We start from the raw sequence: 15318 nt of genomic DNA on the forward strand, positions 1-15318 counted from the left end.
TGAAGGGAGAATGTGTGAGGTAAGGAAGAGGTAGATATTAAACACATCCCAGATAAGCCAAGGGGGAGTCCATGTAGAGGGGGCTGGACTCCCACGCCATGCTCAGAACTTGCAAGGAGGTCACTCCTGTGGTACCACAGGCTGAGGTGGGGCAGCCCCCGGAGAACAGGGCATGTGATGTGTCAGTCAAAGGAGTCCCACGTTGCTGCCACAGTGTGTGTTCAGTGGAGACATGGACAATAGCTTAGGGATTGGCTCCTTGAGCTTGCTGGGGGAGGCCACCATGGTGGAGGGCAAAGCCTTCTTGGAGATGAGGGCTGGAAAGGTGATTGCTGGAGTTGAGGATCAAAAGGGAGCTGTAGCCAGACCATGGGGCACTGGTGGGACAAGTGAGAGCTGAGGTGGGGCCTAGTCAGCAGTGGGAGAAGGCAAAGTTCCCTGGGAGCAATGACCTTATGGTGCCCCCACCAGGATAACAGACGTTGAGTCACATTGGCCTCGGACACTTCAGCAACAACAGCAGTGATAACAGAGATCCTCGCCTGGACTCAGGCAAGAGACACTGCAACCAGAGGGGAATGTGACTCTGGGCTTTCCTTCCACTGCCCCCAGAACACCATGTTTCCCTCCACACCTGGTAAAGGGGGTGGGAGAGTCCTTGAGAAAGGAGAGACACTCTGTAAAACTGAGCAATTACTGGAAGAGATTGGTTACTCCAACAAGACTGTTTTGAGCCACAAGAAACTGAGTTCTTCCTTCATCCCTCCTGGCTCCCACCATAATAGTTGGAATAGGAATTTCTGAGCAAGTTACAGAAAAATGTAAAGTGTGTGCCTGTGCCTGCATGCACACATGCATATATGTAAATGTTGACCTCAGCAATTTTAGGGGGAAAAACAAATTTTATGAACTGAATTGTATGACCCCCCCCCATTCATATGTTGAAGTCCTAACTCCCAGTACCTCAGAATGTGACCTTATTTGGAGATAAGGTCTTTAAAGAGGTGATTAAGATACAATGAAGTCATGAGGGATGGGCCCGAATCCAATATGACTGATGTCCTTATACAGAGAGATTAGGACACAGACAATGCACACCAATGGGTGACTATGTGAAGACACAGGGAGAAGGTGGCCATCTGCAAACCAAGGAGAGGCCTCGGAAGAAACCAACGCTGCCCACACCATGATCTTGGACTTCCAGCCTCCAGAACTGGAAATAAACGTGAGAAAAGAAAATCTCTGTTGTTGGAGCCACTCAGCTGGTGGTACTTTGTTATGGCGGCTCTAGAAAACTAATACAGCAAACTGAGTTTATCTGGATTGTTGAACAGGAGGATGAAGCCAATAGCTGCAGAGGTCCAGAAGTGTGTTCTCGGTGTAATGTAGATCAGGAACAAAGGAAGTAACGTGGTATGGTGGAGAGGCCTGGCGTGGTGAATAATAGCCTGTGTAGGGCTTTGAGCCAGCTCAAATCTGTGCTACTTGATTAGTTTATTTAGTGATCTTGGAATTTCTTCTCCATGATTTTCCCAAACCAATACAGGGCCAGGAGACAAAGTAAATCAGTCTTCCCTTTCACAAGTTTTCCTCCTACTTGGAGAGTGATAATTTGCAGTAGGCAAAAACAGAGTGATGTTGATTTTGCCAGTGGCACTGTCTGTGTCCCTATCAAGGGCAGAGGTAATGAGTGGTGCCCGGGTTTGGTTGAGGAGAGTGGATCAGATGATGGTGAATGAAGACCAATAAAGACAGTTCCCGCCACGTCCCAGTGAAAAGGGAATGTTGAAAGATTTGTTGTAGCTGAGACCATTTCCTCCAGCTCTCAGGAAGCCATTTACTCAAAATGTCTTTATAAACAGTCTTGTTTTTATCTCTTCCTACGATGCCAGTTGCTCTAGTCTCTTAGCACTCTGACAGACACTGCTAGACTAAAAACACAAGGTGATTTATGATATCCATAAATCACAGAGCCAAATGTTATGATTAAATCTCGTACTTATAGCTAAGAAGTCAAAAGGGGTTGGTAATCATTTTTAATGTGGGATTGTGGTTCTTGAATAAAAAATGCATGATTTTGCACAACCTGAGGCCAATGTGAATGCATTAGAAAAATTGCACGCTGGGCCTACATATCACCCAGCTGGGCCCCACCCAGATTCTGAGTCCCTGGGCCTGCAGAATGGTACACGCTGAGGCTCAGAGAATGTTCTGTCACCATAGCGTTTCTCTCCACTGTTCCCCTGCAAATTGGGAACCATATGGATAAAGTAACTATTACAGTTGTACCGTGATTGTGGCATTGCATCAGTTACCTGCCAAGAGGTCATTCTTGCTTTGTTCCAGAAGAAGTGACATGTCAAGACACCATTAATTAAAACTTCATCTGTTTTGTGATAATCCTCTTTTTTCTTTCCCATACCTATTATATCAGCAATTAGTTAAACTGTGCCGCAGTGGTGATGCTGCCACTAATTAATCTCTCCTCACATCAGTGAAGACCTTTGGCTAGGGGGGCATATTAAAAATAAAAAAGACCCCCAATACAAGCATTCCATCTGTTTCTGATGCATTGGGATTTCTTTCAGTCACATTTCTTTTCACTCTTCCCAGGAAGATGGTGGGCAGACAGGTTTGTAAAACTACATTTTTCTTTCTCTTTGCATCGAGACAGCATGTCATTTTTTAAAAAAATAATAGAACCTCAGTTTGGTTCTTGAGGGGCAAGCTCTATTCTGCTCCCATTTCTAATGTATGCATCTCGTGTTAGTTGGGTTTTGTCTGTCAGTCGATAGACTTTGAGTGGCCAATGGGAACATGAGGACATTGCATTAGGTGCATTGTGAGGAAGGGGCCAGGATCCCAGACAAGTTACTTTTTTCCCTGAAAAAGCAAGGTCAGGAAGGTCAACTGGACAAGTCTCTGTCAAGCTGTGGTGAGCTAGAGTGTTAGGGGGTACAAAAAAAGGAGCTGAGGGGAGCCAAGGGGGTCCCTGCATTGCTCGGGCAATAAACCCCAACCGTGGAAATCACTTGAAACAAGGTGCTGAATAATTTTGGGTTGGTTTTGTGACACAGACTATGGGGACAATATGGATTTAGAGAAACGCAGAAGCTCCTGGAGTCACAGATAGCCAGGAAGACTTATGGAAATCAACAATGAACTTGTAACCAAGAGATAAAATCCATTCACTTAAGTTCACTTATGAGAATAAATATTCTGAGCTATATTTTCTGCTAAGTCTGAACTATTTGGTAGGGTTCATATTTCTTTAGGGAATAATCAAGAGAATTGGGCATATCTTTTGGCTAAATGGCAGCAAGATATTATCTCATACCTAGTGTGATACAATTTATTTACCAGTTCTGGGGGAAGCATCCTAATGTTTTGTGTCTAATGAGCACATCTTTTCCCCAGATACAAATGTCTTTAAATGAACATTTATTGGTTACTTCTCATTTAGCTCTTTTATGAGTAGAAGAAGAGCAAGTAATATTATCCCCATTTTACAGATAGAGCTGAAACTTAGAGGGAATTTGCTGAACTAGGGAGAAGAAAAATTTGTTTTTCAAAGGCAGGAAAACCCAGGACACCGTGGTTAGTAGTGAAACATGAAATTTCTTTTGTCTTTACTGTTGATGTGTTCTTTGTAGAAAATTTGTAAAATCTGAACATGTTTAAAGAAGAAAATAAGAACCATCTATAATTTCAAAACCCAGATCTCTGTATTATTATAGTGGATGTCCTCCATTGATACATATAAATATGAAAGTGTCATAAACACTTCTCTAAAATTGGATTGTGTTGAATAAGCAATTTTGTATTCTCCTTTTCTTACTTTCTGGTCTATCGTAAGTATAATGGAAGAAACTTTTAGCATTGCCCATATCTGGCTCACCTCTCCTCCTGGGCACATAGTAGGATTACATTTTTTCATCCATCTTGCAGGTAGGTAGAGCTATGACTAGTCCTGGCCAATGGGCTGCCAGCAAAAGAGAGATGTGTCATTTCTGGGTGGAATGTGTAATGCCTGTGTGGGCCTATCTAGTGGTCTCTTTCCCTGCTAAGAGGGTCGTTTTATGTTCCTCTGAGAGTTTGGGGCCCTGGGTGATTGTATGGGGAGAGCTTTCCCCATTCCTGCCTGCCTAATCTCAGTTGGATGTGGAATGTGAGCAAAAAACGATCGTTGTTGTGCTAAGCGACTGAGATGTTGAAGTTGTTACTGCAGCATACCCTAGCCCATCCAGAGTAATAGAATATTTCCTTATGTCAGGAATACTCTTGAAAACTTGATTTCCAGTGATGACAATCATGTTTCCTTATATGCATCTTCTAAACTTTATTGTCACTCCCCTATTGTTAGGCATTTATTTGTCTCACACTTCTTTTTTTTTCTTTTTTAAACCCCGCAGCTGTGAAAACTCTCAAGTGCTTATCTGATGTGTTCTCATGAGAAATTTTTGTAAATGGAGCTGTTAAGTCAGAAAGTATGAATGTTTCCAAGGCTTTGGATACAAATGGACAAGCTTCTCTCCAGAGATGGTTTTCAAGTCACACTTCCTTTGGCAGCGCACGAGAGCGCCCATTTCCGTGCACTGTTGCCAAAACCAGGTCTTATAAGTTTCAATATTTTTTTTTGCCATTTTAAAGGAAAAATAATTGTCATTTATTTGAATAACAATGAGTTTGAACTTTCTTTAAATGCCCTTTTGCCTATTTGTATGTTTTGTGAATGGTATGAAGTATGGCCGGACCTACTGGGGGTCTTGTCTTTTTTTCACATCCTACCTCTTAAGATTCTTGTTAGTTTAAATATTTTGATTGCTGATATAGTTTCAGGGAGAAAAAGGAGACAGATTTGTATGGGTTAGGTGCTCCGTAATGAGAGTTAATTTTGTCCTTCGGAATGAGAGGGAGAGAGAAGCGGAGCAGCTACATGGTGTACCCCTCTGTCCACACTGATGCTCCCTGAAAAGCCATCCTGCATCTTGGGATGAAGGGAGGAGCACCCCACTGCTCCTCAGTGACTCACCCACACAGAGGGAGAGTGAGTCGTGCAGCAGCACGTCACGGTGTTTCATGCACACATCTTAGCTCCACTTCATACAAACCCTAGCATATGAGAAAGGTCTAGGTTTCAACAAGCAAGGCTCATGCGCCTTAGTGGAGGAACATGTGACTCCAGGGTACCCTCCCAAAAGAGGTCTCTAGGGGAGAAGAGCTTCTGTCTAGGAGAGAAGGTGAGCCATGTACATGAATGCCTGCCCCATGCCGTGGGATAGGAAAGGAAAAGCAAGCAGAAGTACAGGTAAAGAGCAGGGCCTGCTCAGAGGAGCAGGTGATTGCTTCTACCTGCGGGCAGGAGTGGGTGGGAATGAGGGCATTTGGCTCCGTCATGAACATTGGGTAGAAATGTGCTTTTCTGAGACATACATACAGTATGGGACATATCCTGAAAATGGCTCTCTGTTTATCTGGAATTCAAATTTAACTTGGCATCCTGTATTTGCTACATCTGGCAACTGTGCTAGAAGTGGAGGGAGATAGAGGATTTGGGTGGCCCATCCCTTTGGCCTCTTGTCCCATGAGAAGGACATGGCTGGAGGAGAGCAGGAATGGAGCCTCCAGAATGTGGGCCCAGAACAGGGACCCTGGTTGCCAGGTCTAAGGACTGTAATGCTAGAGATGTTATGAAGATTAAATTAGGTAACAGATGTAAAGTGACTTGATAAATGGTGGCTATTATTATTGTGAATCTCTCCTGGGTATGGTGAATTGTAAATTTACCTATGGACCTGAAAAACAATTGATTGGCCCATGGGCTACATAGAAAAGGATTCAAAATAAGATTTTCTTTTCATTCTTGAATAGACATTTGGATACACTGTGTATAGATGCCTTTTAGAATTCTTTCCACTCTTAACTTGATTTTAAAAATTTTTGTTGCATGGCCTATTAGCCATGGAAATCTGGGCCTCAGATTCCCTAGTTTCGTTGTCTGCATTCAATTGTTGTACAATAAAGGAAGGAACAGGTTTCTGTAGCATCCTACATTCAAATTCTGGGTCCCCTGAAAGGCCTCTGCCAGTTTCTGTTTTATGGAACTCCACGCGCTCAATCTTTCTTGAATTGTTTCACGGCTGTCTGTAGAGTTTGCATTATTCACTCCAGAAGGGCAGGGATCTCCTTTTGTTCTGCATTCCCCCAGCATTCAGCTCTGAGGCTGGCGAGCTGCTGGTGTTTGTCATTCAACAAATACTTGATTGATTAAGTGCATCACCAAAGGAACTGGGTTCTCTCCTTGGGACCCCTCCTTCTGTTATCAATGCAGGTATTATAAGTGGAATTTGTATAATGGATGTCTGAATTTTTGAATGTGCCAAGGCCTCATCCATCATCGTTTATTCACTGAATTAACAACTACCAAGCATGTCTTAGGTATCAGACGCTGGGCTAGGCCCTGGATACAAAGATAAATAGACAGTCCTTGCCTTCAAAGAGCTTGTAGTCAGATGGTGAGCCAGCAAGACAAATAATTAAGTAACAGTGAAATCATGCTGTGATGGAAGAATGGGCAAAATAAGAGGAAGAGAGGATCCTGGAGTGGCTAAAAGCATATGGGTACCCCAGGCCGACTAATCACTGATATTCCTCAAACTGATATTCCTTTAATGTATGTCTAGCCTATAATCAGGGTGAATGTAGGAAAAAGAATTCTCCATTAATAAAAACTGTTTGCCTTTTTCTTCTTGTTCAAAATAGGGGATTTATGACAGACTCTGAATAAACCAGAACAGTTTAACCTTTTTGGAACTGCACTGTTTGAAACCAGGCAACTTTTTGGGAGGCATGTTAAAGTGCTTCAGATTTATATAGTGATATGACCCACCTCTTCTGGTGAATACTGCCCTACCATGCATTGTTTGGTTTCAGAGTTTTTGCAAGTGTCTCAGAAACGGCCTGTGTTTGTTTAGAGAGACCGCTCACACCCAGGGCAAAAATACTTCTGAGAGATAGGCCAGGGGAGGTAGAATGATTCCATTTTGGATCACTGTGCACTTCAACAGTCAGTATTAATCCATATTTCACCTATTACATAAAGAGTCACTGGTGGAAACCTGGGTCAACTGGCATCATCCGCCTAATTGATTCCAGCGATGTTTTCTCATCCCATGCTGCAATCTGATCCTAGGAGTAGAAGCCCCAAAGGCAGTCTGAGGGGAGAAAGGGAAGGTTCTGCAGTGGAGGAAGGCTTGGAGCACCAACCCGAAGGCGACATTAAATTTTTCCTGGAGGACAAAGAGGAGTGGCGGGGGAGAGAATAGCGTTCTGGCTTAGGGGGTCGCAGATGAAAAGAAGTGGAGGCAGGAAAGACCACGGTGTGTCTGGATGACCCCAAGGTGTCCAGTGTTTGCATCATCAAGTGGTTGGAGTGGTTAGAGGGCAAGAGATGAGGCTGGATAGGGAGCCCAGAGCCAGGATGCAGAGGCCAAGGGTAGTCATTTCACCCTTCAGCTTCGGCAACACCGAGTGAGCTGGCAATTTTATTTTTTTTACATACACAGAAGACCTTTTCCCCCAACATTTTATTATGAAAATATAAAGATATTTAGAAAAATTTAAAGACTAGCACAGTGAGCACCAACCTACCCACCACCTATGTTTTATAATTAGTCTCTTCTTATGTAGTCATGTGTCGCTTGAAGACAGGAATACGTTCTGAGAAACGGGTCATTAGGTGATTTTGTCATTGTATGAACATCATGCAGTTTACTTACACTAAGTAAATGGTATAGCCTACTACACATCTAGCCTATATGGTGTATAGCCTACTACACATCTAGCCTATATGGTGTAGCCTGTAGTTCCTAGGCTACAAACCTGTACAGCATGTTACTGTACTGAATACTGTAGGCAATTGTAACCCAATGGTAAGTATGTGCTTATTTAAACATAGAAAAGGTACAGTAAAAATAGGATGTAAAAGATTAAGAAAATGGTACTCCTGTATAGGGCACTCATCATAAATGGGGCTTGCAGGACTGGAAGTTGCTCTGGGTGAGTCAGTGAGTCAGTGGTGAGTGAATGTGAAGGCCCAGGACATTACTGGACACTACTGTAGTCTTTATATACACTGTACACTTGGGCTACACTATATTAATAAAAAATAGTCTTCCTTCTTCAATAACAAATTAACCTTAATTTACTGTAACTTTTTTACTTTATAAACTTTTTGCTTTTTTTTTTTGGCTGAGGAAGCTTCACCCTGAGCTAACATCTGTTGCCAATCTTCGTTTTGCTTCAGGAAGATGGTCCCTGAGCTAACATCTGTGCCAGTCTTCCTCTACTTTGTCTGTGGGTTGCCACCACAGCATGGCTGCCAATGAGTCATGTGGGTCTACACCTGAGAGCCGAACCCAGGCTGCTGAAGCAGAGCATGCCAAACTTAACCTCTAGGCCACAGGGCTGGCCCCAACTTTTTGCTTTTTTAAACTCTCTTGTTATAACAGTTAAAAACACAAACACATTGTACAGCTGTACAAAAGTATTTTCTTTCTTTACATTTTTATTTTATAAGCTTTTTTCTATTTTTAAATTTAAAATTCTTTTACTTTTTAGACTTTTTTGTTAAAGACTAAAACACAACACACTCGTTAGCCTAGACCTACAGAGGGTCAGAATCATCACTATCACTGTCTTCCACCTCCACGTCTTGTCCCGCTGGAAGGTCTTCAGGGGCAATAACATGTGTGAAGCCGTTATCTCCTATGATAACAATGCCTCGTTCTGGAACACCTCCTGAAGGACCTGCCTGAGGATCTTCTTGAGGAGGTGTCACTCTTTTCAGAAATATGTCTGCTGTGGTTTGCTTGGTTTCTTTTTTTCATTGTAGGTTTCCTTGTAAGCCGATAATGCACCACGAACATTCCTCTCTTTTAATGAAAACCTTTCAGTGATGAGGTCCATGTTTTCAAACTTTTTAAGAAGCTTATTGAAGTCTGCAAAAGTTTCTGCTAAACACTTCACTGTGAACTATCTTGAGGATTCTACTTTTTCTTCTCCTATAGTTTCCTTTTCTCTTGCTTCTTCTTCAGCTTTGCAATCCTGTTCCAGTTCCAACAACTCCACATTAGTCAAGTCCTCAGGAACCCCCCCAGGAGCTCCTCAGTGTCATCCTCATCCACACCCAGGTTAAGCTGTTTGCCATCTCAACCACAGCCTTGTTGATTTTTGCAACATCCTCGTCCTTGGCAAATCCTTTGAAGTCATGGAAGAGTTTCTTGAGTGTCTTCTTCCAGATGTCATACATATACTCCTTGATGACATCACCAAAAGCCCAAGCAAAGTTCTCGATACAGTCATAGATGTGATCCTTCCAGAATTGCATCAGTGTGTTCTCAGTGTCTTTCTCAGTCACAGCAACAGCCTGGGCAAAGTTCCTCTCAGGTAGTAGGCCTTAAAAGCTGCTGCAACTCCTTGATGCATTGGTTGAACAAAGAGGTGGTGGTGGAGGGAGAAACATCAGTTTAGTATTAGGAAGAAGATCACCAATAAAAGGGGGATGTCTGGGAGCACTATCGACAATAAGAATAATCTTGAAAGGTGTGTTATTCTCCAAACAGTGCTTCTCCATTTTGCTGGCACAGCAATTCAGGAGGGCATCCTGGAAAAGGAGCTGGGTAATCCATGACTTCTCATTGCTCCTGTGGTACCCTGGCAGTGTGTGTTTATTGATATGCTTGCAGACCCTGGGGTTCTCACTGTGCCAGACCACAAAGGGCTTTAATTTGTAGCCTACAACACTGCCCCCAAGCAAGACTGTTATCCTGTCCTTAAAAGCCTTGAAACCTGGCATTGACTTGGCCTCCTTATGGATGAGAGTCCTTTTAGGCAACTGTTTCCAGAATAGGGAGGTTTCATCCATATTGAATATCTGCTCTCGCAAGTAATTTTATCTAGAGTTTCCAAAAATCCTTCAGCTGCCCTCACATCAGCATTCGTGGATTTACCACTCACTTTCACATTATGTAATGAAGAATGATTCTTGAATCACATAAACCCTCAGAGCTAGAAGTAAATTCAACATCGTAGTCAGGTCAAGCCTTTTCTTTCAACATTGCAAACAAACCTTTTGCTTTGATCATGCTTGTCATGGTGCCGAGAGGGACATGCTTCTGTGTCTGGTCTTCAATCCAGGTCTAGAAGTTTCTCCATGTCTGATATAGGCACTTCTCGCATTTTTGTTAGTCTTCTTGCCTTCAATGACGCAGATCCTTTAACAGCTTCTGTCACTTTGTTCTTGTTCTTCAAGATCATAGCTATGGTGGAATGGGACATGTCCGACTGGAGAGCAATAACCATCACTGATTTTCCACCTTTGTAGTCCTTAATCACTTTAAATTTCATTTCCAGATCAATCACTTGATATGGCCTCTTACTGGAACATGAGCAGTGTGTTTTGTACACTTAGGGGCCATGATGAACAAAACAACACAAGATTAACTCAACCACAAGGAAAAATGATGCAATCAAGAGAAGCAGTAAACACGAAATGTTGAGGCTGTTGCTGGTGTAACATAGCACACTATTTTACAATGACCTTTTTTAAAAAAAAATAAGTAGAAAGATTACACTCTAGAATAACAATAAAAAATATAGTATAGGGGCTGACCCTGTGGCATAGTGACTAAGTTCGCATGCTCCACTTCGGTGGCCTGGGGTTCATGGGTTTGGATCCTGGGTGTGGACCTACATAGCACTCATGAAGCCATGCTGTGGTGATGTCCCACATACAAAATAGAGGAAGATGAGCACAGATGTTAGCTCAGGGACAATCTTCCTTACCAAAAGAAAAAATTAAAAAAATGTATATATACATATATATAGAGAATAGTAAATACATAAACCAGTAACATAGATTTTTATTATCATTATCAAGTATTATATACTGTACATAATTGTATGTGCTCTACCTTTACATGACTGGCAGTGCAGTAGGTTTGTCTACACCAGCATCACACAAACATGTGAGTAATGCATTGCACTATGGCATTATGACAGCTGCAATGTCACTGGGCAATAGGAATTTTTCAGGTCCATTGTAATCTTATGGGACCACTGTTGTATATGTGGTCTGTTGTTAACCAAAACGTCATTATGCAGCATGTGACTGAATTTGCTTCAGCAGTTTCCAAAATATGGCCCGGAAGCTCTTGAGGGCCCAAGACACTTTCAGGGGATCCTTGTGGTCAAAATAATTTTCATAATAATGCTAAAATGTTATTTGTCTTTTTTTTTACCTGTGTCAATTTTGCACTGATGGAGCAAAAGTGAGGGTAGATAAAACTCTGGTGCCTTAGCACGACCAAAGGCAGCAGCACCTACTATACCACTATATCAGTAGTCACGATATTCTTTACAGCTACTCACTTGTAGTGTAAAAAATGCCAGTTTTGATTAAGAGTATCCTTGATGAGGCGTCAGAAATTACTAATTTTATTAATTCTCACTTCTTGATTACATATCTTTTTAATATTTTGAGTGATGACATGAGAAGTGTGCACGAAACACTGATGCTCCATGTTGAAAGCTGCTGACGATCTTGAGGAAAAGTATTCGTGTGCTTCTTTGGGTTGCTAGTTGAATTAGCAGCCTTTTTCATGGAACACCAATTTTTACTTGCAAGAAGGACTGTGTTAGTTTCCTAGGGCTGCCTTAACAAGTTACTATGGGCTTGGTGGCTTAAGACAATAGAAATTTATTCTCTCACAGTTCTGGAGGCAAGAAGTCCAAAATCAAGGTGTTGGCAAGGCCACACTCTCTGGAGGTTCTGGAGGAGAACCTGTTTTTGCTTCTTCTGGCTTCTAGTGGCATGCTTTGGTGTCATGCCTTGGAGTTCCTTGGCTTTATGCAGTGTCACCCCAATCTCTGCCTCCATCTTCACATCACCATCTCCTCTTTGTATCTTTATGCCTTCTCTTCTATCGCAAACCTCTCTCTTCCTCTCTTACATAAGGGACTTGTCATTGGATTTAGGGTCTACCCGGATAATCCAGGATATATCATTTTTCTCAAGATCCTTACTTAATCACATCTTTTGCCATATAAAGTAGGAGTCAGGTTCAAGAGATTGGAAAGTAAATATATCTTTGGTGCAAGGAGGGTGTTTTTTTCTGCTTACCTCAGTGACTGAGAGATAAACTCTGTAGACTTGGGTATTTGCCAAACATTTTCTTGGAAATGAACAAAGTGAGCCTATCACTTCAAGGAAAGCAACTGACATTTTTGTTACCAATTAGAAAATTTGAGCTTCCAAGTAAAAATTAGAATTCTGGTAAACCTGTATTTGCTGCCACGAGCTTGACAGTTTCTCAATACTTGAAGGCTTTTCGGATGAGATTGGTGGTGATATGAGTGTATGGGATTTTTAAAATGTATATATTCTTTGACGAGACGTTTCAACATTTGGATCTTCTGCATAACACCCCAACCAATATTTTCCAAATGATCAATGTTTGATGCTATAAAATTGTGAGTAGATAAAAGATCCATTCAAAGTGCAAGATAAACCAATGGATTTTGATATAACAGAGTATGAAGAGCTTACTGATAAGGCTTCAGATTCCACATTGCAGCTAATTTTTAAGAAACAATCACTTTTCCAGTTTTTGTTCGTATGAAAAAGGAATGTCCACAATTATCTGAAAAGACTATTAAAATTCTCCTTCTTTAACCCAGTATAATCTTTGTGAGGCTGGATTTTCTTCACGTGCTTCAACCAAAACAGCCTATCACAAAAGATTGAATGCCTAAGCCGATATGAGAATCTAGCTGTTGTCTGGTAAGCCAGGCATTAAAAAAATTTGAAAAAATATAAAACATTGTGCTATTCTCATTTTTTCTTTTCATTTTGGAAGGTAAAGTTATTTTTCATATAATATGTTTTTTATGATAACACGTAATGGTTTTTTAGAAATGATTACTAAATATTTAAAAATATTCTCAGTTTATATTACGGTAAATTTGTAGATATAATACAAAAATAAACTTGGGATCCTTAATAATTTTTAAGTGTGTGAAAGGAAACTTAAGCCAGAAAGTTTGAGAACTGCTGTTCTAAGGCAGAGCTGTGCGCGGTTGAGGAGATGGGACTTGGTGGACTCTGGATAGTGAGAAGGGAATTCCAAATATGCTAAATGGCAGGAACAAGGGATGAAGGGCAGGAAAAGCATGGTGTTTGGGGAAGGTCAAAGCAGGCCAGTGTGGCAGGAGCAGAGGATTATGGTTGTGATACAACAGGAAGTCAAAGTTAGTGTGGAGCCGGGTTGGGAAGGGCTGTGTATCTGGCACAAGGGACTATCCGGAGGTGGCGGGAAAGCATTGATGAATCTGTGAGTGGAAGTGCCCTGCCTGATGGTGATGGTCAGGTTGGGGGAGTTGAGGCAGAGTGTCTGTCCTCAGGCAGTTGTCTTGATTCAGGCATGAGACAATGAGGATCATGCCCGAGTCAGTGGAGGAGAACTGTGAAAATATACAAGACTGAACAAATGGGGCAGCCATTTTACAGGAAAAAACCAACTGTATATGATAAATGACATTAAAGAGGATGAGTGAAAGCAATGAGACAAAGATAAAGTCGAAGTTAATCCTGCATGAAAGCAATAATATGACATCTGAAGCTTTCTTTTCAACTCTCAGACAAAAACCTTTCCATTCAATCCCCCCTCTCCCGTCTTCTTTAATTCTACAGACTAATTTTGCTAAATGCAAATTGATTTGCAAAGTTCTTGGATAGGATCAGAGTCCCACTCTTTGGAATGATCAGCAAAATTTTATCCTTGATCACTAAGCAGTGTTTACACCAGACTTCAAAATTTATGCTCTGGTCTGGGGGGATGGAAAAGCCATGTCTCTTTACTGAGGAAAGAAGGAGTTTCTTAGAAAAAAATGCACTGAAAGAAATGAGGGACCTACTGTTTTCAGAAGTGGAGATCGTGTGGTTGGTGTAGGGACATTGTTACCATGTCGGAGGGACATGACTGAGGACCACAGTGGGTATACAGTCCTATCATTCTCCAGTTCTCCATCATGGACTTGTGCCAAAGTCTTCTTGGTGATCAACCACCTATTAAGTACATTCCCTCTCTTGGACTGCACTTTCCTCAAAACTCTCTTCTCTTTTGGCTCCTATGGCATCACTTTTGCTTAGTTTTCTCACTACCTCTTAGAACGTTTTGATTTTCTTTCAGGATTTCTTTTCACTCTACCCCTTAATCTTTTGATTAACTACCCTTAGTTTTCTTCCCTATTCACTTTATATTCTCTTCCTAAGTGATTTCACTCATTTATGTTATAATGACTGGAACATAAATTTCATGTGGATTGAGAATTTGTCTTCTTCATAGCTGTATTCCCAGCCCCTAAAAGAGTACCTGGCATATTGTGGATATTCAATAAATATTCATTGAATGAATGGATTGTCATTCATAGACAAAATCTAAACGTAACCCTAATAAAACCTGGCTTCCTTGAATCTAGTTTAACATAGTGAACGTTCAAAAGAAACATAAATTTGAAGGTAGGGAGAAGTATTTGTAAGTGCAGATTGGTGGAGCCATTCTGGAAGGCAATATGGCAACTTTTAGTTAAAAGAAGTGTGTGTGCACACCATGACTCAGCAATGCTTTCCTGCTTATATATTCCAGAAAAAAAAAATCTCATCTAGGTCTATAAGAGAACATAAATGAGGATGTTTGTTCTAGCATTATTTGCGGTAAAGGGAATTGGAGGCTATCTAGATGTCCTTCACTGGGGAACGTTAAATCAAATGTGGCAGATGTACAAAGGGGACACTCTGAAATAGTTGGGAGCAAATATGTAAATACAGATGCATACATCAACCTTGAAAGCGCTGTGCTGTGGAATGAGGTAAGAAACAGAATGATATCTATTACACAATGCCACTTATGTAAATTAAAATTTGTACACAGAGTTGGAGAAAATATTCTATGTTTTGATCTGGGTACTGGTTACATATATGTATATGTGTGTGTAAATTCAACAAACTATATAATTAAGGTTATTTCACTTTACTGTGTGTAGTTATACCTCAATTAAAAAAAACATGTACACAAAATAAGATACATTATACAAGAGTATCTACCAAAATAGAAGGCTACACAACAAACACATCAGACAATTGCCTGTGATGGGGAGGATTCAGATAAAGGGAATGAATGAATGGATGAATGAAATAATTAATTTAAAAAAATTAAACAAAAAGGGGGCTTTGCATGAACCAAAGATGATAATGTACCA

This window comes from Equus quagga, chromosome 15 (assembly GCF_021613505.1).
Source record: "Equus quagga isolate Etosha38 chromosome 15, UCLA_HA_Equagga_1.0, whole genome shotgun sequence".
NCBI classification, from domain to species: domain Eukaryota; kingdom Metazoa; phylum Chordata; class Mammalia; order Perissodactyla; family Equidae; genus Equus; species Equus quagga.